The 27,423-nt window shown below is 47.9% G+C and overlaps 1 long non-coding RNA gene across 4 annotated transcripts in view; it reads left to right on the top strand.

Moving 5' to 3' along the window:
• Positions 1-1,978: 1,978 nt before the first annotated feature.
• Positions 1,979-27,423, top strand: part of LOC105470670 (uncharacterized) — a 45,257-nt gene continuing 19,812 nt past the window's right edge. For all 4 annotated transcript variants that reach the window (XR_980687.2, XR_011614306.1, XR_980686.2 and 1 more), the window contains exons 1-3: positions 1,979-2,048; positions 15,242-15,393; positions 17,126-17,234. This is a non-coding gene — a long non-coding RNA (uncharacterized lncRNA). The remainder of the gene's footprint in view (positions 2,049-15,241; positions 15,394-17,125; positions 17,235-27,423) is intronic.

Genomic DNA, 27,423 nt, shown 5'->3' with positions numbered 1-27,423 from the left:
AATTCAGTTTCATTTGCAATGAAACTTGGTTTCATTCAGGATTAATTTTTTTCTCCTTTAAAAAATCAGAAAAACAGATAGAACAATGAAAACAGAGGGGGAAAAAAAATCAGTTTGGTAGGGAGCCAGCAACGAGTGCGGTGGCCGTGGCTGGGGTGTGGGCATGGCTGAAGTGATGTCACTGGCGACTATTTCCTGAAACATAAATTCCTTTGTGGACCTAAGAGGTAGTGTGTTGTAGTGGTTACACACTGGGACTCTGGAGTCAGGCTGCCTGGGTTCGAATCCTGTCTCTGCAGTTTCTTAGCTGTTTGTCTCAGGCAAGTGACTTAACCTGCCTGTGCTTCAGTTCCCACAGCTGCCAAATGAGGACGAAATGGGGACAAAGAGTTAAACTTCCCCATAGGTGTGCTGTGAGCATTGGGATCTATTCATTGGATCCCTTAGAAGGATCCCCGGCATGGTACCAGCACTCTATAATATCAGCCGTCATCATAGAGCCAGGGCCTCCTACAGAGCACACTTTACCTACGCCTGCCTACATGTTAATCATTTCAGCCTTTCTAGGCACCAGCATGCTCATATGAACGGTTCTGATGTTACTGTGTGATAGAGTCATTAGAACCACACCTAACATTTCCCGGAGACTGACACTGTTCTGAGCGCTGTGTCTTTGCTCATTTCATGTCCATAGCAACCCCAGAGCTGCGTACTATTATTGTCTCCCTCTCACCAGTGGGGAACCTGCAGAGGAAAAGAGTAAGATTTGATGTTTTAAAACGAAAAGATCAATCTTGTCACGCATTTACAAGGAGTAGCCTCCTTGGAGCTGTATGTAACTTTGTTTTATAGTTCCCTCCTCGGCGTCTCAGTAGGTTTTGATCAAACCAAGTATCAAAGTGCAGGGAAGTGTCCATCTGGGGAGAAGCACTTGGGGTTCACTCTTGGGAGGCTTTTTGGGAGACACCAGATGATGGCAGATTCCTTGGATCCTTGATGGTGGCTATGACATTCAAGGAGTCCTCAGGCCCCTGCACTCTCAACTCCCCTGTCCGGGTCTGGGGGAAGCAGGCTGCAGAACCCCAGAGCTGAGGCACAGGTTGCATTGGGGTGGTGAGGAGTGGCCCCATTGGTCATCTTCCAGACAGGTAAGCCAGAAACGATCATGGCCCAGTTCAGAGCAGGCCGTCAATGTCTAGCTGCATGAGCTCGGGGAGGGGTTTCTCTTATGCTCCCAAGTTTCTTTGCTGCCTAGGAAATCAAGGAGTTTCAGTCTGCCATCTTCATGGTTCTCCAGGGTTTAAGCGTACTGTGATTCTGTAGGGGAAATAAGAGTCACAGATCTGGCCGGGAGCGGTGGCTCACGCCTGTAATCCCAGCACTTTGGGAGGCCAAGGCAAGCAGATCACGAGGTCAGGAGATTGAGACCATCCTGGCTAACACGGTGAAACCTCGTCTCTACTAAAACTACAAAAAATTAGCCGGGCAAGGTGGCGGGCGCCTATAGTCCCAGCTACTCGGGAGGCTGAGGCAGGAGAATGGCGTGAACCCGGGAGGCGAAGCTTGCAGTGAGCCGAGATCACGCCACTGCACTCCAGCCTGGGCGACAGAGCAAGACTCCATCTCAAAAAAAAAAAAAAAAAAAAAAAAAAGAGTCACAGATCTGTCTTTTGAACCCAGGTCAGTCTGAGTCTAAAGTCTGCTCTTTTAGCCACTGTGCTAAGGCCCTGCTGTTCTGATGGTTCCTGAAATCACAGACTCTGGAGCCAGAGTCTTTGAGTTAGAACCTGTCATTTTCCAGTGAGTGACCTGAACAAGTAATGTACTTCTCTGTGCCTCACTTTCCTCATTGGCGAAATGGAGACAATAAGAGTACCTATCTCTAGGGGCTGTTGTGGGCAGTGGAGCACTCAGAACGTGGAACTCTCCAATAAATGTTAGGTGTGGTTAGAATGACTCTATTACACAGTGACATCATCATTCATATTACCAAGCTGGTTGCATCGTGGTGACTGAGAGTTAACATGTAGCCAGGCGTGTGCAGTGTGGTATGTACATTTTCTTTTTTCTTTTTCTTTTTTTTTAGAGACAGGTTCTTGCTCTGTCACCCAGGCTGGAGTGTGGTAGCGTGATCACAGCTCACTGCAACCTCGACCTCCTGGGCTCAAGCAATTCTACCACCTCAGCCTCCTGAGTAGCTGGGACCACAGGCATGTGCTATCTCACCCAGCTAATTTTTAAATTTTAGAGTTGGAGTCTTGCTATGTTGCCCAGGCTTATCTTGAACTCCTGGCCTCAAATGAGCCTCCCAACTTGGCCTCCCAAAATGCTGGGATTACAGGTGAAAGCCACAGTGCCTGACCTGGTATGTACCTTTTCTGACTTACTTCTCACCATCCTTATTTTGATGCTTCTAGTATAGTTCCTACATAGGTTTCTGTATCATTAATCTTATCAATCTATATATAACATAAACTGTGTAGGCAGGCTTCTCTCTTCATCTTTATAAATCTCCTGTTGATGCCTCCCTCCCTACTAATCTCCTTCAATTGAGATTCAACTGCACAGGCCAGCCCCTGTCAGATCTGCTGTGCTAATACCACTGGGAATATTTGATTTGTGTGCTTTTTTTTCTTTCCATGGATTAGGTACACTTTCATCATTTTCGAAGGAAGACCTGAATAGCAATGAACCCACTGGTCAGGAGCAGTGGAGTTTTGGCACGGAATACCCTGTACCCTGTACCCCCCACAGTGGAGTGATGTGGGGACCCGAGGCTGATTCTTAGCCAGGCCAGTGGGTTCAGAGAGGGCCAGGAGCCAGCAGTTACACAGTTCCGGCTTTCTGCCCCTCCCTCCACCCCCTGCCTTTTATTTCTTATTCGTTACGGCCTCTCATGAGGAACAACAGTCAGTAACACAAACATTATATTCATCTCTGCTCATTCTCCCCCCTAGGGACCAAACAAGGTTTTTTTTCTGGGCATTGAAAATACATCTCAACCCAGCTTTTAAATAGACTGAATGTTAGACAGAAAAGCACACATTCTGTAGAATGATGGAGGAAGGGTAATTATGTATTAATAAAGACAAAAAAAAAAAGGAAAAAGGAAAAGAAATTGTTCTTTGCATCACCCGATGGCTTGGCAGAAATAAAAATAGCAAAATGCGTAACTGGTTTTCCTGCCAGTGGGATGAATAGGGGCTTATGCTCTTGATTGGAGGTCATGGGCTGTGGGGCTGTGCTCAGCATGGGTGGGGGCTATGAGGACTGAGGATGAGGCTCCATCAAGGGGGCCATTTGTGGGGACTTGGGCTGCAGAAGGGCGGGGAGGAGGGAACCCACGGAGAAGCTACCTTCTTGTGTCTCCCTGGGCCTCCGGAGGTGGGTGGTCTCTATGTCTTTGGGCAAGTCACATGTTCTTTCAGTATAAGATGGGGATAATGATACCTGAATATCAAAATCATACCCCATGTGGTCTAGCATTTTCGAGGCTGCAAACAGCAGTGGTGTAGAGTGGAAATAAGCCTGGGTTGGAATAATAGCTTTGCTGCTTATCAGTTGTGTGTGTCCTCGGGCAAGTTACTTAATCTCTCTGTGCCTCCGTTTCCCCATTTGAAAAATGATGATGGGTCGGGTGCGGCGGCTCACACCTGTAATCCCAGCACTTTGGGAGGCTGAGGCAGGTAGATCACGAGGTCAGGAGATTGAGATCATTCTCGCTAACATGGTGAAACCCCATCTCTACTAAAAATACAAAAAATTAGCCGGGTGTGGTGGAGGGTGCCTGTAGTTCCAGCTACTCAGGAGGCTGAGGCAGGAGAATGGTATGAACCCAGGAGGCGGAGCTTGCAGTGAGCTGAGATCGTGCCACTGCACTCCAGCCTGGGCAACAGAGCGAGACTCCATCTCAAAAAAAAAAAAAAAAAAAAAGAAAAATGAGGATGATGATAACCCACATCGACTTCAGTATTGCGGCAGAATGAGTTAATACATGTAAAGCAATTAGAACAGTGCCACTAAGCATCCTCTCAAGTGTTAGTTATGATGATTATATTAATATCTCCATTCTTATCACCAATATCCATATAGATGAAGTCAGTGAAACTGGCTCAGTTTCATCAAAGAACTGCTAAGTGGAAAAAAACAGGATGTAAACTCAGGCTTTTGGACTCCAAATCTCATTGAATTTTCTTTATGCCCATAACTCCTTCCTTACAAATGAAAAATGAAGGGCCCTTTTCATTTGTAAAAACTCTAACACCAGTGATTGCTTGTTAATGAGATCTAAACACAACATCCTTCAAGGTTAGACAACTTCAGACTGAGTTTTCAGAGCTCACCTTTCTGGTTCTTTGCTTTTTTCTCTGTCTGTAAAATGGACTCTGACAACAACCGTGATGTAACATTGCTCATGGCAGAAACTCAGTTAAAAACAAAGCCTAGGGGACAAGCTGCAGGGAGGTCAGAATTAACCAGGTCCCTGTCCACTGGGCCCTGGAAGGTCAGATGGCTTCCAACTGGAGGGGAGCTCCAGCCCTGTGCATTCCAATAGGAAGCCGGCAGCTGAAGCTTTGTCTCCAGGGCTTCCAGATTCTCTGGGGCTTCCTCCTTTCTGACCCTGGAAACAGAAGCAGACTCAAGACTCTCCATGAAGATACTTTCTCCTGTTGGCTGAATTCACGAGGTGGGTCCGATCCGTGTCTCCCTCCTTGCAACTCAAAAGAAGGCAGCAGCTTTACTTTGATACAATCTCAGGGAAGGCCCTGCATTTTCTTTTTATGAATCTTGGGATTCTTTTTATAAATCTTGGGATTAAGAAAGAGGGCAAGGATGAAGTTGGAAATCGCCCCTTGGGGAAGTCTGAGCTACAGAGAAGGGGAGGAAACCTGGCCGTGTGCTCTGGGATTTACCTCTGTAACCCATGAGCCCAGGGAGCTTAGATATTGACTTTGTGTAGACACTTTCCTTGGGCTGCCCAGGGCGGTTCCCATGACCCTGTATGCTCTGCGCAGTCCAGGAGGCCTCATGCCAGCCCCACCCCAACCTTGTTCTGCATGAGGTTATGTTATTTGGGAGTGTGGGAGGCAACTGGCATTTTGTCCTCTTAATACATGTTAATGAGATGCTGCAGATGAAATGCTACCATTTATTGAAAGTTTATGTGAAGTGCTTTATTCATAAAACAAGCAGTGGAATGTGGCTAGCATGCTGCTCTTTGCTCCCCAGCATCCATCCTTTCCTTTTTGCTAAACCAACCTGATTTTACACTGGGCGGCAGAGTGCCCAGCTCTGGGTGAATTGTGGTTGATTTAAGGCTTAAACTTTAAGCCCATCCTAACAATCCTGTTTTTCATTTTCTTAGCTTCCTGTGTAGCTGTGGCTAGCTGCAAGGCCCATTTTAGACCAACAAAACCCACGGGGATGTCTGCTCTGGTTGCTCATGAGAAAGCTCCATTTTTTTTCCTAGATAACAGGAGCAGATATGGCTGGCGTAGCTCCTTTGTGCCTCTTTGTGCCTTCCCTGAAAATGTGATGACTGGGGCAAAGCAGCAGTTTTGTAGCCATGAAAGAAAGACTCCAGGCTGGGCGTGGTGGCTCATGCGTGTAATCCCAGCACTTTGGGAGGCTGAGGCGGGCGGATCACCAGGTCAGGAGTTTGAGACCAGCCTGGCCAACATGGTGAAACCCCGTCTCTACTAAAAATACAACAAAAAATTAGCTGGGTGTGGTGGCGGGTGTCTGTAATCCCAGCTACTTGGGAGGCTGAGGCAGGGGAATTGCTTGAACCTGGGAGGTGGAGGTTGCAGTGAGCAGAGATTGTGCCACTGCACTCCAGCCTGGGCAACAGTGCGAGACTCCATCTCAAAAAAAAAAAAAAGAAAAGAAAAGAAAAGAAAAAGAAAGGCTCCTGTTACTCAGAGTGTGGTCTGCGGGCCAGATTGTTAGAAATGTGAACCCCACTCCAGACCTACTACACTCAAATCTGTACCTGGGTCTCCAGGTGATCTGTGTGCACACTTGGGAGGCCCTGCCTACAGGGCCAGAGACCTGTGTCCTGATCTTGTGGAGCTGCCAAAGAAGGCTTGCCAATAAGAACAGACCTCTGGGACTTCTGTCATTGGTTTTCTGTTACTTGCAACCAAGCGCATTCTTCACTGATACAAGCAAAACAGCCTTAAGGGAACCACCTCCCTCATTCTCCCAAAAGCCCTATCCAGAAAGGACTATCATTATCCCCATTTCACAGATAAAGAAGCAATCTAAGAGAGAATGAGCTATTTCCCAGCATAAGACAGCTGGGGAACTTGGTGACCCCAGGTCCGCCCGGCCCCGAGACCTGGGCACTGCAGTGGTCTTGTGCCAACTTTTCAGCTTAGCTCTACGTGAGGCTCCTCCTCCAGCCACGCTGCCAAGATCACCACCACTCAGGCTGTCTTGCCCATCTTCCCACGTGCCCTGGGCCGTGAACTCTCCTCAGCAGAACCCTGTTGTCTGGCTTTGCAGTGCCAGTCTCTCTTTTTCTTCACTGTTTCCCAAAAGATTTCCCCTTGATGCTGGATTAGTTCGAGTTCAGAGAAGAGTCCAACCGCCCTCTGATTCTCTCTCACTCAAGGCATGCACCTTTCTCATTCACTAGCTTCAGGATTTCAAGTTAGAGACACCCTTTTAAACAGTGTGCAGAGGAATTACCTGGGGAGAGTGAGGACACATTGAAAATGCAGATTCCAGGGCCTCGATGGCCAGAGGGTCTGATTTAGCTGGTCTGAGGAGTGGGGCTCAGGAACCAGTCTCTCAGGGACAGCTCCCCAGGTGATTCCAAGGAGCATTCGGCCGAGGCTGGGAGAGTTTGGCAGAGTGATGAGGGCAGCACAGGAACTGCCATTCCTCCTCCTCTCTCTTTTTTTTTTTTTTTTTTTTTTTGAGACAGTCTCACTGTATCACCCAGGCTGGAGTGCAGTAGTGAGATCTCGGCTCACTGCAACCTCCACCTCCTGGGTTCAAGTGATCCTTGTGCCTCAGCCTCTCAAGTAGCTGGGATTATAGGCAGTCACCACCACGTTCAACTAATGTTTTTGTATTTTTAGTAGAGACAGGGTCTCGCCATGTTGGCCAGGCTGGCCTCGAACTCTTGGCCTCAAGTGGTCTGCCTTCCTCAGCCTCCCAGAGTGCTGGGATTACAGGCATAAGCCACCATGCCTGGCCCTCTCTCACTTTTTTTTTTTTTTTTTACTGCCACCTGATAAATGTTTGATTTGAGTAGGTGCAGTCTGGTTGGTGTTGGCGACATAACAATCTCTGGAGGCTCTTGAGGAAAAGACAACGAATCAGGGCCGTGCGGTGCCCCATTCAGGTTGCTGGAGTTGCGAGGTGTGTTCAGCTCTGGGCACACATTTGGAGACAGACAGCTGGGGTTCATTCGGACTGGATGCAGTATGGCAGGCCTAGTCTGATGTGTGGTGTCGGGTGATTGAAAGTGAGGTCAGGTGCTCTTGAAATGAGGTGGCAAGAGAGATGGGATCTGTAGTTGGCAGAATGGCCCACAAAGATGCCCACACCCTAATCTCTGGAACCTGCCAAACCATATGTCGCATAGAAAAGGGGACTTTGTGGATGTTAAGTTATGGACCCTAAAATAGGGAGGTTCTCCTGGATTATCTGAGTGGGCCCAGTCTAATTACCAGAGCCCCTAAAAGCAGAGAAATTTCTCTAGCCAGAGGCAGAGAGATGGGACAGAAGGTGAAGTCAGTGGGATTGGAAGTGGAGAGTGTCCCATGGAAAACGTGAGAAGGAATGCAGGCAGCTGTTTGGAGCAAAGAGCGGCCTTGAATGACAGCCAGCAAGGAATGGGAACCTCAGTCCAACAACCACAGAAAACAAAATTGAACCTCGAATGAGCTTGGAAGTGGAATTTCCCCTAGAGCCTCCAGGAAGGAACACAGCCCTGCTGATACCTTGACTTTGGCTTTGTGGGACCCTAAGCAGTGGACCCAGTCAAGCCTGCCTGGACTTGTGACCTACAGTAACAGTAAGACAATACATATGTGTTGTTTTGAGCTGCTGAGTTTGTGGCATTTTTGTTACGGCAGGCGTAAAAAACTAATACAGGGCCCTATTTCAGAATCTGGGAGAGGACGTACGCTGTGCCATCTTCTCATTGTGCCCTGCCCTCCTCTGACAAGCCCATCTCTCCTTTCCAGGTGGGTTCTTGCAGCCTGACATCGTGATACAGAGTGAATTCCCACCTGCACCTTACACGCTGCCCTCGGTGTATAAAACCATTTCCTCTGGTTTTTCCATCCTTCCCCGCTTGCCTGCTCCAGTTAACATTTTGGTACATTTCTTTTCAGGGTTTTTTCCATGCATTTTATTCCCAGTTGAGATGTACAAAGTGTACCAACTTGTATCCTGCTTTGCTCCCTTACATTAAATATTTTCATATCACTAGCATCTTTCCGTAAGCCTCACTGTTAATGGCTGCGTAGTAGTTCATCAGATGGAGATGCTGTCATTTACTTGTTCATTCTCCAATTCTCAGACTTCAATTTATTTCCTTCCCTTGCATCCCCAATTATGAATAACTTAATTATTTTACCTAAAGATCCCCCTAGCATTCTACATTAAATCCTTATCACAGTTTCCCAGAAGAATTACTAGACCAAAATGCACACACCTTTTTGCGGCTCTTGATAGAAATGCTAAATTACCCTTCAGTTTCTGGGCACCATCTAAGCAGCTTACTTTTGCTGCCTAATTTCTTCTCTTTGTCTCCTCCATGGAGTCCTCCTCTGAGCCCCGAAGGGCTGGGGTGATCTATTAGTTGATAGAACTATAGGACATCCGGTAGAACGCATTGGGTGTTCCATTAGTCTCGGCAATTTATGTTGTTTCTTTATCATCCTCATTGACTCATCACGACGTCTATGACCCACACACAGAAACGGAAGTTTGGGAAGGCATGTGTACCCTCTTAGAGATTCATTCTGCCCTTTAGCCCTTGTTATAGACATGAATCTCAGCTGGCAAACTTCAGGTGTGCCCCAATTCCTGCATTTTGTTGTTGTCATTGATTTTTTAAAAAAATACATTTTAAACCCACTCATCCTTCTCTGAGCTGCTCTCCCGCAGGGCTACTGGAAGATTCAGCCTTGGTCATCACAGGCGTTTCCTCACCTGGTGTTGCACAAAGTCTTGGGAGGGGCATCTCAGACTGCAACAAGGCATGGGGTGGTTGGGGGGGGCTCCTCCAGTTATCAAGCATCCTCTGAGTGATCACTCTTTTTGTTTGGAAGCTTTGCTGCCTCTGACAAATGGAATTCTTTGTCAGCGACTTCTCTGGGTCTTGTTATCCACTTGGTTGGTGGGGGCCTGTGGCTGGGCGGTGGTGGGGGTGGGTGGAGGGTACCACTTTGCAGGGGCACTGAAGCCCCAGAATATCTTCTGTCTCTAGTTTTGAAGATTCTTTTATCTCTCTCCTTGCCTTTGAAACTCATCACCGTTTTCCTGCTGCTGGAAGACATGTCACATTCCCGTGCTATTTCACCTGACTTATTAAAGGCAGAAAGCAACTTTGATTTGAGTCTGCTTCTCTGCCTATCCTGCAATAGTTCCCAGGGCCGGGAAGCAGAAATGGGTCTCCATGCCTTCTAGGAAAAAGACCCTGGAAAATGTAGGAAGGAAAAACACCTCACATATTAATTTTTCAAGAAAAAAGATTGTCCCTCTCTGTAAAGGCTCTGAGAAATCCTGCAAAAAGCAACTTGCCTAACTTCCTTCAAGCCAGTTTTTCTCAAGCTTAGTTTTTCATGAGGCCTTGTCTCTTGCATTACAGCTCATACTTTTCTGCAGAGTTGTACCAAACACACTGGAAAATATGGGTCTGGCTCAATGACTTGAGTGGTTGACAAATGAGGAGACTGATACCAGAAAGATTAAATGGCTTTTAAAGCCTCTCATGCCATGTTCATTACCGGTAATCTGACCCATGTATGAGGCAGGACTTAAATGTCTATCATCAGAGAGAGACGGTCCTAAAAAGGGTGAAATAAATCACACTTCTTTTCAGGCAAGATGTATTTTTCTTCTGCCAAAGGGGCTCACTATTTGGAGCAGTCCCATTTAAATTCTTTTCATAAAGCAATGAATCAAACTCCCCCCTCCAGGTGATCCTTTGTGTCTCCGGGTTTCGTATTTCAGCTTTCCCATCAACCCTGGCTGCGAAATGTCACAGAGGACTTGAGGTCATCTCACAATTAGGAACCTGACGTTCCCAAGCCTTAGACCCCAGTTTCTCTCTCAGAAAACCCAGCAGTGGCCTGGCCTCACACAGAACACGTCAGTCTGCATGGCTTGGAAACTGCTTTCAAGATGTGAGTTGTTGATTATGTTCAAGAAGACAGAATGTGACATTAAAAAAATCCTGTCTGAGAGGCTCCCTGAGGAGTGAACAAAAGTAGAATTTGAGGCTGTTCCAAGTCAAACAATGTGCTAGGTGTTTTTTTTTTTTTAATTATATTTACTCTTTAAATAAGTAGTGCATGTCCATGGAACCAAATTCATACAAAAATTGAGACATATCAAGGCTTTCTTCTGTGTTGATGTCCAGCTATCTGGTTACCCTCTGCTATGGATGGAATATTTGTGTTCCTTTCAAATTCATGTTGAAATCCTGACCCCCAAGGTGATGATATTGGGAGGTGGGGCCTTTGGGAGGTGATTAGGTCATGAGAGTGATCTCGTGAATGGGATTAGTGCCCTTATAAATGAGGCCCGAGAGAGCTCCCTTTCCCCTTCTACCATGTGAGGATGCAGCAAAAAGATGGCCATCCATGAACCAGGAAATGGGCCCTCACTGGCATATTAGTCCATTTTCATGCTGCTGATAAAGACATACCCGGGACTGGGTAATTTCTAAAGAAAAAGAGGTTTAATGGACTCACAGTTCCATGTGGCTGGGGAGGCCTCACGATCATGGCAGAAGGTGAAAGGCACATCTTACATGGCAGCAGACAAGAGAGAATGAGCCAAGTGCAAGGGGTTTCCCGTATAAAACCATCAGCTCTCGTGAGACTTATTCTCTACCATGAGAACAGTATGGGGGAACCTCCCCCATGATTTAATTATCTCCCACTGGGTCCCTCCTATAACATATGGAAATTGTGGGAGCTACAATTCAAGATGAGATTTGGGTGGGGACACAGTGAAACCATATCAACCAGACCCCAAATCTATCTGGCACCTTGACCTTGGACATTCCAGTCTCCAGAGCTGTGAGGAATAAATTTCTGTTGTTTACAAGCCACCCAGTCAATGGTAGTTTGTTATAGTGGTCAGAACAGACTAAAATGTCCTCCAAGGAGGTGACAACTGTTACAGTCTTCTTGTGCCCTTCTCCTGAATGCAAATACAGTGAACATAAAAGTCAGCTTCCTATAGATGCTGTTCTGCTCCTTGACTTTTTTGCTTGAAGGTTGTTCTACATCGGTTTGTATAGGGCTGACTTACTCTTTTTAACTGCTGAAGAAATTTCACTGGAGAAATGTGCCGTGATTTATTTAATTGACCCTCTATGAATAGACTTTTCCATTGTTCTTAATCTTTTTACACCAGGTCAGCAGTTCTCAACTGGAGCTGATTTTGTACCCTGCCTGCCCCGGGAGATATTTGGCAATGCCTGGGGAGATTTCTGATGGTTATACCTGGGAGATGGGGTGCTGCTCACTAGTGGGTGGAGGCCAGGGATGCTGCTAAACATCCTATGGTGCAGGGGACGGCCCCATGACAGAGGATTTTCCCACCCCAGATGTCAGCAGGGCTGAGGCTGAGAAGCCTGTGCTAGGTGATACCTTCAGGCTGCAGGCTGCAGGTGAGAAATCTGGAAGGAGTGAACTGTCAAGTCCAAAGGCAGGGACAGGAGGAAATGCGCGTGCCATGGCAACACTGCACTTTGCAGGAAGGAGTAGGGAAAGTGCTCAAGCTCATGCTCCTCAGAGTCTAGAGGAGACAGGTCTGGAAGGGGCCGCCACCCAGAGAGGGGAGGGGCTCCCCTTATTCCTTTTGTGCCCATTTATGCCCCTAGATTCTGCCTGGGAACACCAGAATAGTGGGTAAGAGATGCAATTATTCTCAACAAACCAAACACAGTCATTAAACAGAATCTCAAAGCTCTTAATTACTAGCATATTAGCATATTGCGAATGAGGAAACAGCGTTTAGTATATAACAGCAGAAGCTTTGGGAAGAAATGCCTATTTTTACCACTAATTAAGAGAATATTATAGAAGAGTTAGAGAATTAATTGTACTTCAGTATATCTTTATAAGGAGGATAATTGGGTAAAGATTGTTTCTTCATTCCCACATCACAATATTTGCAGGCAGATGGTATTGTTCGTGCTGAGAAACTGTTGTGGTATCAACACAAACCATTTTCTCCTTCAAAAATATTTAATACGTTAATCGGCCTCCTCTTTGCAGAATATTATTATGATTATTTACATCTGTGTTGCACTTCACGGTTTTCAAACACATCCATGATCCTATGGAATTCTCGGGGTGGCCAGGATACTATTATTCCCTTTTCACAGGGGATAAAACAGCTAGGAGAGACTTAAGTGACTTGTAAGAGGCCAGCAGCTTAACACGGTTGCAATCAGGACCTGAACCCAGCCCCCAGCACTAAAACGTCTGCTTCTGGACCATGGATGATGCTTCATTTTCTCTGTAACCTGCATGATCTGGTACCTCACTGTGGGTGTGTGCAAAGTGTTTACCTGCTTGGTGTGTGTGTGTGTGTGTGTGTGTGTGTGTGTGTATGGGGGGGGGTTCCATACTGAAGTGAGAATAGCAGGACCTATGTGGTCCAGGAGTCCTGGGTTCAAATCCCAGCTCTGTCACTTACCATTGTGTGACTTTGGGCAAGTGAAATAATCTCTTTCAACTTCCGTTTCCTCATCTATAGAAGAAGGGTTGTGATTCTTATTTCCTGGGGTTGCTGTTAGGATGAAAAGAAATGATGTCCTCAGGGGCTCAGTACAGTGCCTGCCTGGTACGACGTGGCTTATGGTTGTTATTGTTACCCCTGCCTGGATCTGCTCACTCATCAGACACTTCTGATTGTATCCAGGGGTTTCACATGTGCACACATATCAGCCCCAGCCACGTGTGGCTTCCGTGGCCACAGTTTCTGATGCCTCCCCTGAGACAAGCCTCTAAGTCCTGCTGCTCTGCCTGTGCTGGGGAGCAGGTCCCTTTGGTCACCCAGCCACCAGCGCTTTCTAAGCTCATGGTAAGTGATCTGCACAGCAGCTAAGGAGGGGATGGTTCCTGACTTTTGCCATATGCTTTTGTGGAGGGCTACTGCAGTGGGCTGCTGGGACCCCGATGCAGCACAGTGCTTGGGGATTAGGCTCTATACACTATACCCACAGCCTGCTCCTCCTCAGGGTGAGCACACGTGGTCAAGGCCACCTGGCTAAGGTGGGGCTCAGGGTTTAGATACCAATGTATACTGAGAATCATGCCTTCCCTTGGGATCCCAGGCTCACACAGTGGCAGCATTAAGTCATCTCTCCTTGAGATAAACTCTCCCGGAGCCTCTACTGGGTGATGGTGGTTCTGATCTGACCAGCATCCCTTCCTCCTTATTTTGGTAACTGAGCCTTAGTTTGACTTTGATGAGTTACCAGTTCTCTGCTCTCAGACCCTGTGGTCCAAGAAGGGCTGACTCCAGACCCTTGGTGCTAGGAGGGGATGTGTGACCCACGCCTGACATAGGAGAATGCATACTCCTCTGGTCACAGAGAGTGGTTTAGGGATGCACACGTGACCCAAGTTGGGCCACTCACAGCCAATCCCAGGACTTTTGCAGGCATTATGAAACGAGAGAGGATCTTTCTGCTGTGGGTGCTCAGCTGGTAGGATGTAGGCCTGGGACTACAGATGCCATTTTGCTAGGACATGGGGGATGCCCTCTAAGAATGAAACCAATGCAGAGGAAGACAGAGACCAGAGATGGTCAGAGATAAATTCCTGATTGCAGCATGAGTACCTGGATCCATGATGCATCCATGCCTGAAGACAGTTTGAGTTTCCATCATTTGCAACCAAATGAGCCCCAATGCTGCCCTTCACATTGAAGCTCTTCTCAACTTCTTCTCCTCCTGCCCACCAGAAGTGCTGGGATTTGCCTGAATTCTGTTAATGGGCTGACTGCAGGTTCTTTTATAGGCAGCCCTTGAGAAAACAGATAACTTCAAGAAAAGGATGAAGAGAAAGGAGAAGAAAAAGCATCTCCCAATGCATGCTTTCCATGCTAGATCTCCACCCCGGCTAAGATGCTGCCTTGTACTTTATCAGGCTCCTTTCCCCGTTTACTTTCCACTGGACAGTTTCAAGAGGAAATGACAGAGATTACTTTTTCATGATGGCTGCCTTTTGTAACTCAGCCGATGTTTAATTAAAATTTTTATTATCTCCTCAAGTTAACACAGAAATTCATCTACTATGGCAGCACAAGGCCCCATCTTTGAAACTGCCCTTTTATGAATTGAGAATTCCACCATTAGCCAAAGCCCAGCATCTTTCCCAAGCATCTCAGTGTATAGCGCAGGTGAGGGTTTGACAGCCCCTCACTCCAGCTTAGATGCGACCTCCATTATGCCGCTTCTCTTGAAACCCCGCCCACCTATCCCCACGCCTGTTGCCTTTTCCGTTCCCTGCTCCTTTTGCATCTGCAGCATCTTATGCTATGACTTGTTTACCCGCCTCTCTCTCTAAGCTCCGAGGACAGCACCTCTATTTTCTTTATTCTAGAGTAGATGGGTATTTTGGCCTGGTTTGTAATTAATGACTATATTCCCACAGCTTCAAACAGTGCCCGGCACATAGTACGTGCTCAATAAATGTTTACTAAATGCCTCTCTGCATCCCACACATGTGGCAGTCCTTAGCACAGCAGAAGGACTTGGGACCTGCAAGAATGAAGCGAGGGGTTAGATATACCCTTTTACTCGATGTGATGATTACACATTGCATGCCTGTATCAAAATATCTCCTGTACCCCATAAATATACCTTCTACATATGCGTAACAATTAACATTTAAGATGATAAAGTAGGGACGTTGGGTTCCCAGCTCCCCCAATATCATTGCTGTCCAGGACTCAATCATGGCAGGTTCTTCTGTGTCCTTTTATCCAATCAGACACCAATTGCCTTTCTTCACATTCATTCATTTTCCAGATCCCCTGCACACTTATTGGTGCCTATGCTGTGTTAGGTGTAGATAGGTGAGCGTGTACAGATTCTGCTTGAAACTCACCTGCTTCAGCATGTGCCACGAGGAAAGTCTCATCACTCCCATTTCACAGATGTAGGATCCAAGACTCTGAGAGGTAAGAGTCAGAGGTCACCTGATGTAAGAGCGAAGTTTAGATGAACACCATTTTGCTTTTTCCTCAGTTGTCATATACATGCATCTTATCTACCAGCTACTGTAGGAAAAGCAGGATAGATATCCTACATTCTGAGAGAAAGACTTGGCATGAGGCACCCAGGGGGCTCTCAGTCAAGGGGCAGCTAAAACCTCATTGTCTGTGTTGCTCTGCCTTTTTCCCTGCGAGAGGTATCCTGTCGTCTTACCTTTATGAGGGACATGAATCCCTCTACTTCCTCCTGGCTTTCATTCTGAACCTCTGCACCCCTAGCAAACACCATTAGTTCTTCCTGACTTCAGAATGGACTGAGTAACTGACGCCAGAGACAGGGATGTTCCCAACACTGCCTAGAATGAAGTCACTTTTAACAGAGTGAATGCAAACACAATGTATGCATATTGCACATACAGAACTACCTGACAGTGCTAAATAATTCAGAGAGGACGCCGGCAGCTCAGTGCCTTTTCACAGTAAATAATTCAAGCGCTCTTGGCATCCCTCCCACCGAAACAGCAATATATCTGCCTGTGTCGGAGAGAAGCAGGGGTCTTACATGAATGAATGTGAGGGCCATTACAACCAGAACCTTCTCCCCCATGGATGTTTACAGAGTGCAGCGGGCAACATCATTTGCAATCGTTCTTTGATTTAGGTGGCCAGCTGATCAGACTTTCAGCGTGCTGGCTTTTGTTACATATATGTATTTTTTGAGACGGGAGTCTCGCTCTGTCGCCCAGGCTGGTATGCAGTGGCACAATCTTGGCTCACTGCAACCTCTGCCTCCTGGGTTCAGGCGATTTTCGTGCCTCAGCCTCCCAAGTAGCTGAGACTACAGGTGTGTACCACCATCTCTGGTTAATTTTTGTATTTTTAGTAGAGATGGGGTTTCACCACGTTGGCCAGGCTTGTCTTGAACTCCTGACCTCAAGTGATCCGCCCACCTCGGCCTCCCAAAGTCCTGGGATGACAGGCGTGAGCCACCATGCCCAGCCGGTTACATATTTTTTAAAGTGAGAGAAGAAAACAGTTTCCCCAGACATCCGCTGTGATTAAAGACCAGCAAGTGTGCAGTTATGTACATATATGTTTGTTAGCAATTTAGGTCATCTTTGGCCTACTGTTCAAACCTTACTGAGCGGCTTGAGAGCAGAGGGCATCTTGAGTGGCATAGCAGCCTCGCATGTGTTCTATCTTGCTAGTTATGCAACTCTGGGCAAGTGATGAAACTTTCTTGTTCCTCAGTTTCCTCATCTGTCAAGTGGGGCCAATAATAGTTCCTATATCATAGGATTGTCATGAGGACCCCACGGAAGTTCACCTGTAAAGGGTTTAGCACAAAGTGGGGCACAAAGTGGAAACTGCCCTCTAAATAGAGACCCACTGCTAACAGTAAATCAAAGTCATCATTTTACTAATGAGGCCACTGAGGCTCAGAGAAGGACATAAACCCAAGGTCACACAGCCATGACTAGCAGGAAGAGGGCAAAGGTCAGGTGCTCAGTTTCCCATTCAAGTGAATTTATGGCAGAAGGGAGTAACAGCATACCCCAGGGACTGGAGTGTAGCCAAAAGATCCTTTGTAGCTGAAAAATGCTTTGGGCTATTAAGCTTTATCAGACAGAGTTTGAATTTCTCGATGTTTTAGTGTAACATAACGGCAATTACTTTTACTCAACACGTGTTTCTTTAGCTCCCACTCAGTGCCTGGCACTGGAAAGGCAGCAGTGAACAAGACAAGGTTTCCACTCTCATGGAGACAACCAACAAGCAAACCAATGAACAGGTCATTTCATGTCATGGTAAGCACAAAGGAAACTCTAACACAGGGTAAGGGGTTAGACAGGGATTGGCAGCTCCTTCTATGGTGGGTGGGGGTGTCAAGGAAAGCATCTGTGAGGAGCTGGGCATGTGGCGAGCTGGCACATGGGCTGAACCATCAGCTTGTGCAAGGGCCCTGGGGTCGGGCAAGTTTAATGCCTTATCTTTCCTTCTCAAAGCATGGAGTACTTTTCAGGGTTGTATTAGTTTCCCTGAAATCTGCTGCTGCTATCGCAGATGGTCACAAATAGGGTGGCTTGAAACGACAGGAATTTCTTCTCTTGTAGCCCTGGAGGCCAGGGTCTGAAATTAAGGCATCAGCAGGGCCATGGTCCCCCTGGAAGCTCCAGGGGAGTGTCCGTGTTCTGCCTCTTCCACCTCTGGTGGCTGCTATCACTCCAACCTTACCCCGTCTCTGTCAGTCTCCCTCTGCCTACCTGCCTGCCTCTTCCTTCCTTCCTTCCTTCCTTCCTTCCTTCCTTCCTTCCTTCCTTCCTTCCTTCCTTCCTTCCTTCGTTCCTCCATCCCTCCCTCCCTCCCTCTCTCCCTTTCTCTCTCCTCTTTTCTTTTTTGGATACAGGGTCCTTCCTCCCTTCCTCTCTCCATTTCTCTCTCCTCTTTTGTTTTCTTTTTTGGATACAGGATCTCACTCTGTCACCCAGGCTGGAGTGCAATGATGCAATCATAACTCACTACAGCCTCGAAGCCCTGGGCTCAAGTGTTCCTACTACTTCAGCCTCCTGAGTAGCTGGGACTACAGGCATGCCACCACCATGCCCAGTTACCTTTTTATTTTTTGTAGAGATGGGAGTCTTGCCTAGTCTGGTCTTGAACTCCTGGGCTCAAGTGATCCTCCTGCCTCAGCTACCAAAAAGGTTGGGATTACAGGCATGATCCACCATGCTTGGCTAATTTTATTTTATTTTTGTGAGATGGAGCTTCACTCTTGTTGCCCACGCTGGAGTGCAATGGTGTGATCTCGGCTCACTGCAACCTCTGCCTCTTGGGTTCAAGCGATTCTCCTACCTCAGCCTCCCAAGTAGCTGGGATTACAGGCACTCACTACAATACCCAGCTAATTTTTGTATTTTTAGTAGAGCCGGGGTTTCACCATGTTGGTCAGGCTGGTCTCGAACTCCTGACCTCAGGTGATCCACCCGCCTCGGTCTCCCAAAGTGCTGGAATTACAGGCGTGAGCCATCGTGCCCAACCCCTGGCTAATTTTTTATTTTTTGTAGAGATGGGAGTCTCACCCAGGCTGGTCTTGAATACCTGGCCTCAAGCAATCCTACCGTCTTGACCTTCCAAAGTGCTGGGATTACAGGGATGAGTTACTGCACCCAGCCTGCCTGCCTCACTCTAATAAGGACACTTGTCATTGGGTATAGGACCCACCCAGATAATGCAGGATAAACACCTCCACTCAAAATCCTTAAATCAATCACTTATTTTACCATATAAAGTAATATCCACTCTTTACTACACAAGGTAATTTTGACAGGTCCCAGGGATTAGGACGTAGACATATCTTTTCGGGGCTACCAGTCAGCCCACTATTATGGCTGAGGAATATGTAGCAGGTTCTGGACGCTAAAAGCACCAATAAAAGACAAAACTTGGCCTCCGTTTTGAGTTGAACTTGCAAGCACAGTATCCAGTTATGTTAGATATTGCTGACAATTTTGGCTCTGAATAAATGTGTAGAATGAGATCTAAATATGCCGCTGGGGATCCTGCAACGCAAGCTGAAATACGGATGCTTAACTCTGAAGTCCCCCCAGCCTGCACTTTCTCTGGTCCTGTTTTGATTTATTGAGGACTCTGGCGGACACTGTGCTAAACATGAACGTTCCCTGGGGAGCTTGTTAAGTGCATGCGCTCGGGTGCCCTCCTGGGAATTCTAACTGGACATATCTCGGAGAGGCCCAGAAATCTGCATTTTAAACAAGCATGCCAGGTGATTCCGGTTCAGATGCAGGTGGTCTGAGAATGACAGGTGGAGAAATGCTGATGTTAGGGGGTGGGTGATGCATGTTTAATTACTATACAGTGGTAGTGGAAAAAAAATTCTGGCCTCATACTCCATTTGAGGCAGACATAATTGAAATAACTACATATACCTTTGCAAGAAGGCTCAGGTTGGCCAGGTGTGGTGGGTCACACCTGTAATCCCAGCACTTTGGGAGGCTGAAGTGGGAGGATCACTTGAGCCCAGGAGTTAGAGACCACTCAGGGCACATGGCAAAACCCTGTCTCTACAAAAAATACAAAAATTAGGCTGGGCACGGTGGCTCATGCCTGTAATCTCAGAACTTTGGGAGACTGAGGTGGGCAGATCACTTGAGGTCAGCAGTTCGAGACCAGCCTGACCAACGTGGTGAAACCCCATCTCTACTAAAAGTACAAAACTTAGCTGGGCATGGTTGTGGGCACCTGTAATCCCAGCTACTGTAGTCCCAGCTACTTGGGAGGCTGAGGCAGGAGAATCACTTGAACCCAGGAGGCAGAGGTTGCAGTGAGAGGAGATCATGCCACTATACTCCAGCCTGGGCAACAGAGTAAGACTCTGTCTCAAAAACAAAGTAAAACAAAACAAAAAACCAAAAATTAGCCAAGCATGGTGACATGTGCCTGTAGCCCCAGCTACTTGGGAGGCTGAGGTAGGAGGATCACTTAAGCCTGGGAGGTCAAGGTTGCAGTGAGCCATGATTGTGCCACTGCACTCCAGCCTGGGCGACAGAGTGAGACCCTGGCTAATTTTTTAATTTTTTGTAGAGATGGGAGTCTCACCCAGGTTGGTCTTAAATTCCTGGCCTCAAGCAATCCTCCCGCCTTGACCTTCCGAAGTGCTGGGATTACAGGGATGAGTTACTGCACCCAGCCTGCCTGCCTCACTCTAATAAGGACACCTGTCATTGGATATAGGACCCACCCAGATAAATGCAGGATAAGAACCTCCACTCAAAATCCTTAAATTAATCACTTATTTTACCATATAAGGTAATATCCACTCTTTACAAGGTAATTTTGACAGGTCCCAGGGATTAGGACAGGGATGAGGATTTGTCTCATAAACAAACAAACAAACAACAAACAAATAAAGCTCTGGTTGCCTGGAATGATCTTGTACAATATGAAGCCCTCAACTGGCGGGATGAATCCTATGTAGGCTTCATAAGGTTGGAGAGCGCTTTCGGGAAGCGACCCGGTGCAGGCGCCTTGGGTTAGGAGTCTGAACCACTCAGGCTCTCATCTCCACTCTCAGCTTACTGGACCTGGAGTCTTGGGCAGGCCGCTCTGCTCTTTGAGCCTCAGTTTCCCCCTCTGGGAACAGGGCTATCCAGACTTGCCTTACCCAGTTCACAAACATGCCTTGAAGAGTCACTGTCACTGTTTAGAAGTTACAAATCCCAAGAGTGTCTGGACTTTCCTCCTCTCTGAGAGCTGCTGAGTGAGGCTGAGTGGGTGTTTTCTCAAAGGCTGTCACACTGATGGCATGCTGGAGGAGCCCCAAGACCACCCTCAGGATTGACGGTTCGGTAGGAACCAGGCCCCAGCATACAGTTATCCTCCTGGCTGTGACTTACGACGAAAAGACACCAAGTGAAATCAGCAAAGGAAGAGGCTAATAGGTGAAGGCGGAAACCAGACACAAGCTTCCAAGAGTCTCTCCCGCTGCATCACACAGGATAACTAATTCCCCAGCAACGAGCTGTGACAGCACATGTGAGATGTTGTCCATCAGGGAAGCTCACTAGAGACTCGGGGCCTGGGATTTTTATTGGAGGCTGATCACGTGGCAGCCTTGGCCAGGCAGGTACCAAAATTCCAGACTCCCAGCGGGAGCCCAGGCGTTCAGCACAAATGCTATTCTTTGTATAGGTATTTTAGGCACAGAAGCCATTCTTATCAGTTAACGGTGGGTAGGACCCTCATGAAATCTGAGTTCCCAGACTCTAGCCAAGGGCCAACCTCATAGAGATTTTTTCTTGCCTTCCAAAGGATGGTGACTGGGCTTGCTGTGCTCTCTTTGTGTAACGGTCATCTCTCATTCTTTTGTTGACATTTGGGTATTCAACCTCCCTTCCCATGCCTGGGGAATCTCCCATCTTTTGAGACAAAAATCCACCTCTCATGATAGAAGCTGAAAATGTCACTCATTTTCCCAGCCAGCTTTGCAGCTAGAGGACAGTCACATGACCCCCATCCTGCCAATCAGATGAAGCACTCAAATTTTGAATTAGAAGCTAGTAACATAAAGAAGGTGGAGCCTGGGCAACATGGCAAAACCCTGTTTCTACAGAAAACACAAAAATTAGCCTGGAGTGATGGCTCACGCCTGTAGTCCCAGCTACTTGGGAAGCTGAGGTGGGAGGATTCATTGAGCACAGGAGATCCAGGCTGCAGTGAGCCATGATTACATCACTGCACTCCAGTCTGGGCAACAAATCAAGACAATTGTCTCCGAAAGAAGTTGGGAGCACACTGGTAGTGAGGGGTTGCAGCAGCTGCATTCTATTTCTAGGGGTGGTGGCAATGGCAGCAGCTCTGCTGTCAGAGGCCGGTGAGCAGTCCTGATGGTGGTGGTGACACCTGTGCCCAGCACGAGCTTCCAGGAACCTTCCCTGGGACAGTTCTGCAGGATGCTTTGAGCCCTGCCCCTGAGTCTCTGGCCCTCCCGGAGTCTCGGTGAACTCACCGTTCACTTCTTTACAGCCTCTTGTCTTTCCTTAAGTCAGACAGGCTTGGGCTTTGTTTCAAAGGTTTGTTTGGGTTTAGGTTTTGTTTGGTTTTGTTAGGAAGATAATTCTAAGATGTACTCATACATGATATTAACCAAAATTGAGTCACAGGGTGAAATGGTCCTTTTTCATTCTCTCTCAGACTTTCTGTATACTTAGGAGAAAGTCTCTGTTTGCTTCTGGAGCCCTTAGCCCCTTTAAGCCGTTTCTAGCACTTGCAAATTTCCATTTTAAACAAAGACAGAGCATGCCTGAGGCTAGGATGGTATCTAGCTAGAATTTGACAACAAGGATATTGCAAAATGTTTATTTCACGGTTACTTTCTATTTATGGCAAGTATTACATAGCAATGATACAATGTTTCCTTTTAAAATAAGAACATTTAAGAAAAAGTCCGAATCCAATTCCTGACCGTGAAGTAGTAACAACACAGCAGTGTAAGGACAAGGCGGTAACAGGAACATGTTCTTGAATGAGAGAAGTAGGGGGAACGATGTGGCTGGAACTCACATTTGGGGTCTGCAAAAAGTTGTAGCAGATTCTCAGAAAGAGTAGGCAAGCTCCCTGAAACCTGAGGGCTGTGCTGGGGAACCAGGAACCCCTCAACCCCAGCAGGGAAGATGTGGTGACTGTCCCCTCCACCCCAGCATTGTATCCATGGCATGTGGACAAGAGAAACCCCCCAGGGCCATCGTTGAACATTGTCCAGCCAGCCCTTCTCATTGCAGAGATCCTGTTAGGGAGGATCTGGGTTTCAGGACCAGCCTTAGGTCTTGCAGTGAATCTGGGCAAGGTCCGACCATGAACTGGTGGGTAGGGGTTCAGGATCCTCCCCTCAAGCTGCACTGAATGGCCCCCTGCTCTGCTTAGGTCAGTGCCTTCTCACTCACTCTCCAGGCTGCAGCCACACCGACTCCTCCCTGTCTCTTCAGCTTAGCAAACACCCTCCTGCCCTAGGGACTCAGCCCTTGCTCTTCTCCCCCTGCCTGGAAGGTTCTCCCCACCCACCTCCCACCACTGCGTGGCTGTGTGGCTGTGTGGCTGCCTGGCTCCCTCTAGGCACCCGCTCAGGGAAGCCTTCCCTGACAGCCTTGGCCAGGCCACCCTCACTGGTTGGCACCCACCACCTTGGTTCACTTTCTTCACAGCACTTCTCCTCTGGGGCTTGACATTTCAGATTCACTGAGTGTCTGTTGTCTCCCAGTAGAATGTGAGCTCCCTGAGGGCAGGGACAGAGCAGCTATAAAATTTGTGGGACCCAGTGCAGGGTGAAAATCAGGGCCCTTGTCTAAAAACAGTTAAGAGTTTCCAGACAGCCACAGCAGAGCCTTAAAGCGAGCTCTGGCCCTCTTGAGGCCCGGCTGCTGTTCTTCTGCATCTCCCTACGGCTTTGCAACTGGCCCCGGCCAGGGACTTTGTCTTGCTAACCACTGTCCCCTGAGCATCGGAGACACAGCCTGACACATAGTGGGCCCTCAATGAGTATTTGTTGACTGAATGAATCAATGAATGAATGAGCTGATGGCTTTAGTTGCTACTTCATCTGCAAACCAGAAACAAAACACCTGCATCTAACCATTGATGACTGAGATCAAGTTACCCATTAAGATGGAAAGACAGAGTCAGATGACTGGGAAGGCCCTGCCAGGCTGGCTCTAAGAGCAGCTCTAAGGGCCTCAGGAGCCTGTGGAGCAGGGCGGTGACCAGTGGGGTTCTGCTGTACTGTATCACCCATGCGGCTTGTGGGCAGCACAGTGAAGGAGGTGCCAGAACAGAAGCAGGACTGGGAGCCAGGAGGCCTCCCCAGTGGTCTGATAAGCACAGTGGTGGCGGAGGAGGATGAGAGAGAGAGAGATGGGATGCGCTGATCCAGGCTGGGAGGATGAGAGAGAGAGATGGGATGCGCTGATCCAGGCTGGGAGGATGAGAGAGAGGGATGGGATGCGCTGATCCAGGCTGGGAGGATGAGAGAGAGGGATGGGATGCGCTGATCCAGGCTGGGAGGATCACATCCAAATTGCACACATGCAGTGGGGGAGACTGAAAGACTTCAGTGATGTTTTACGTCTCTAGGGTGATACCTTGTGGTGTAGGTTCTAATCATCTGGGTCCCAGAGTCTGTCCTGGTGTTGTCACATGTGCACATTCTCCATGTTTCAGCCCTTCCCCTAGTCCTGTGGGACAGAGGAGATGGTTTATGCTGACAGCACTGCATACCCCATAAAAGTTAAGTGTATTTATATATAACAGGCAGGCCTGGAGAGCCCGCGGTGGGATAGTTATGAGAAGAAATGTAGCCTTTGGAAGAAGCCTCTTAGAACCAGTGACACGGAGCCAGGGACTCCTACTGGAGGGAGGTGTGCCCTCTCCGGAACCCGGTAGGTTACAGTTCAAGCTTGCGGTGGCTCTGAGGGGTGAGAGGAGATGGATATTTCAGATCCAGCTGGTGTTCTGGGTCATTAGTGGCAATGTCAGGTGGTCCAGAAAGCATCTTCCCACGGCAGAGATAGCTGGTTCTTTTGGAGATTACCAACATGTGAAGTGAGGAGAAAAATAATACCAGGAAAGACCTCAGTGGAATTTCCTATATGCCAGGCACTATTCCAAGGCATTTACATACACACATTTGTTTACCTCTGACAGCAACCCTGGGAGGTATGTACTAATATTATGACTGGGAAAACTAAGGCACAGAGAAGCTAATTACTTGCCCAAGGTCATGGGCCAGAAGGCAGCAGAGCCGGAGTTGGAATTGAACATCTAGCTCCAACTCCATGCTCTTAACCACCACTCAAGGTCAGGGACCAGGGGCGCCACTGTCTCGTGTCCTCATGGCTGTGGCAACACGAGCTTGCTGTACTGGCCAAAATGCTTGGAGGCCTTTGCAGGCAGCCTAGACCTTATTTCATCCTTGAGGATGAACACGCAGGACCAGCCTAATGGCAGGATTTGGTGTGAATGATCACATTTCATTCTTATGCTGACCCTTTGCAGCAAGGGCTGTGATTGTCCCCATTTTACAGATGAGGAAACAGGCGCAGAGTGGTTATGCACCTTGTCCAAAGCCCCACAGCTACTAGGCTACCAAACTAGGCTGGACTCCAGGGCTGACCAAAGCTGTTGCAGTTTCTTCACGTCAGCCACTGGGCTTTTCCGTTTTTCTGAAACCTTTAGGCTATGGGACTGTCTTTCTATGGCCTTCAACGCCAGAGCATCCTTGTCCCTTCAATAGGCATTGAGAGCAGAGAGGTTCAACACTCTGCCTGAGGTCACACAGCTGGTGAGTGGAAAAAGGGGATTCAATACCAGGCTGATGCATGTCCAGCCTTCATGCCTTCTTTCTTCCATGCTTTGTTTCTAAGCAGTTTAGACTAACCATGGTTTAAAATTCTAGGGCATCTTCCTTTTTAAAATGGACTTCCCCATGGGAGGGGGTGCTAGGGACAATCTATAGCCAGCCCAAAACTTGGTCTGGGGAGTCAGAGAGGTCTGGGTTCCATTTCCAGATCTGCCTCTCACCAGCAGCATGGCCACAGCTGGTCATACTCCTCTCTGAGCCTCCATAAGATGACAGTAACAGCCCCACCTCCAGGATGTCAGGATGAAGGGAGATAATAACGAGGCTACTAGAAGAGTTCAGACTCCACAATGTGCCTGCATGTTCCATTATCTAAATCAGTAGAACATCTCTGGAAGGAAATGAGGGAAGGCGAGGAAGAAGGGAGGGAACCATTAACATGATGGCTATTAATAGGCCCTCATCCATCTTCAGATCATCCTTGTAAAGTACAAAGAGCGCAAAAGCAAATCTACCCCCTTTGCAGGTGGAGAACGAGAACCTGAATGTGCAAAGGGAGAGCCTTCCAGAACAAACTGTGCTCACTCACGTAGATTTCTTTGCTGCTTTGTTCTTAATCAGGATCTTTTAAAATTTCTTTCCACCGTTAAAAATGTCAGAACTTCAACATGACAAAGTTCAGGACACTCCCTGGGGAGGAGTGGCTCAGCTCCCTCTGCCGCCCGCTGTGTCCTCCTGGCTGGGCTCCCCAGGACTGTCTGCCAAGATCTGCGCATCCTTGAGGCAGTGCGCCCTAGCACGGAACAGTCTCTCCAGGGCCGCCAGCAGCAATCCCCCGCAGATAACATGTTCTCTTCCCGAGGCCTGGGCTCACAGAACATGTAGCCCTCGTAGGCTCGGGGTTGATTCTGGAGGACTCTGTATCTCTTCACAGAAATGCAAAATTGAAATGTCAGCCTGGACATCTTCCCAGGGAAGTCCAGGTCTTTGCAAGGGATGGGATACCTGTTGGACAAATTTCTAGCTAATTGATTTTCTTAAGTCTAGCCTTGCTTCCTAGAAGCTTAAAATCGAGTGGGGAGGCATCCTGAGGGAGCATGTGCTGTTTGGTTTTAATATTGCTAACAAATAGCGTCATTCTAAACCCTCGGAGTCCTCTGCCTCCACCCACGCTGTTCACCTGGGATGCCTTGGACCTCACTGATGTCCAGCAACTAAAGGGTTAATGCCTAGCCCAGCAGGGAATGCTGCCCAAAGCTGGAGTCACAGTTTGTTCTGATTTAGTCAATACTTGCTTCTCCCTCATGACACTGATGGTTAAATATTTAGAACATTACTCCAGAGGCAATGTATACAGTCATGAAATAAGTCACGGTACAAAGTGCACAGAATGTCTGTCATGAGGGCCAGAGCAAGTGGCAATAACCCCCCTGCCACCTCCCCCATCCAACTGGCAGCAAGCTTCTTCTCTGGAAGGTGTCCATCCTCTTCCTCAGGCCACCCCCACAATGAGCCAGGCCTCTTCCGGTCTCACCTGGATTCTTCCTTTAGCCTCCTCTCTGGCGTCCTTGCCTCTACCCTCACCCCCGAGCCAATCCATCCTCCTTACAGCAGCCAGAAAAACAAATGTGGTCACACCAGCCCTCCGCTTAAAACCACCCTGTGGTTTTCTGTGCTCAGGGTCAGGTTAAAGCTCCCGGTTCCCTTTAGAGCAATCTCTGCAATGTGCAGTTATACATTTGTTTGTTTTGTTTATTTTGCCATCCTGGAATGGCAAGCCTCAGCAAGACTCCCTAGTGTTTACATCCAGTGTCTAGCACCGTGTCTGGCACACAGTAGGTGCTCAATAGGTGTCTGCTTAGTCAGAGAAAGAATAAATGAATGGATGACCGAGCACTCACCGTGAGGTCTGCAAGAGCCCAGAAGGACCGGGGTGTTTCCTCGGCAGGTTCTAATTTGCAGAGGCAGAGAAGAGATTGCCATTCAGGGCAAAGGAATGGCCAGGGCAAAGGCTGGGAGGTGGCATGTAGGTGGCTTCCTCTGCCCTAGAGGGCTCTGTCAGCAAGAAGACAATACATGGAAGGGACTGAGAACGTGCGGTTCCGAGTCAAAGGGCCTGGGTTCAAGTC

The sequence above is a fragment of the Macaca nemestrina genome, chromosome 15, assembly GCF_043159975.1.
Source record: "Macaca nemestrina isolate mMacNem1 chromosome 15, mMacNem.hap1, whole genome shotgun sequence".
Lineage (NCBI taxonomy): Eukaryota > Metazoa > Chordata > Mammalia > Primates > Cercopithecidae > Macaca > Macaca nemestrina.
This window is presented reverse-complemented; position numbering and strand designations above follow the sequence as displayed.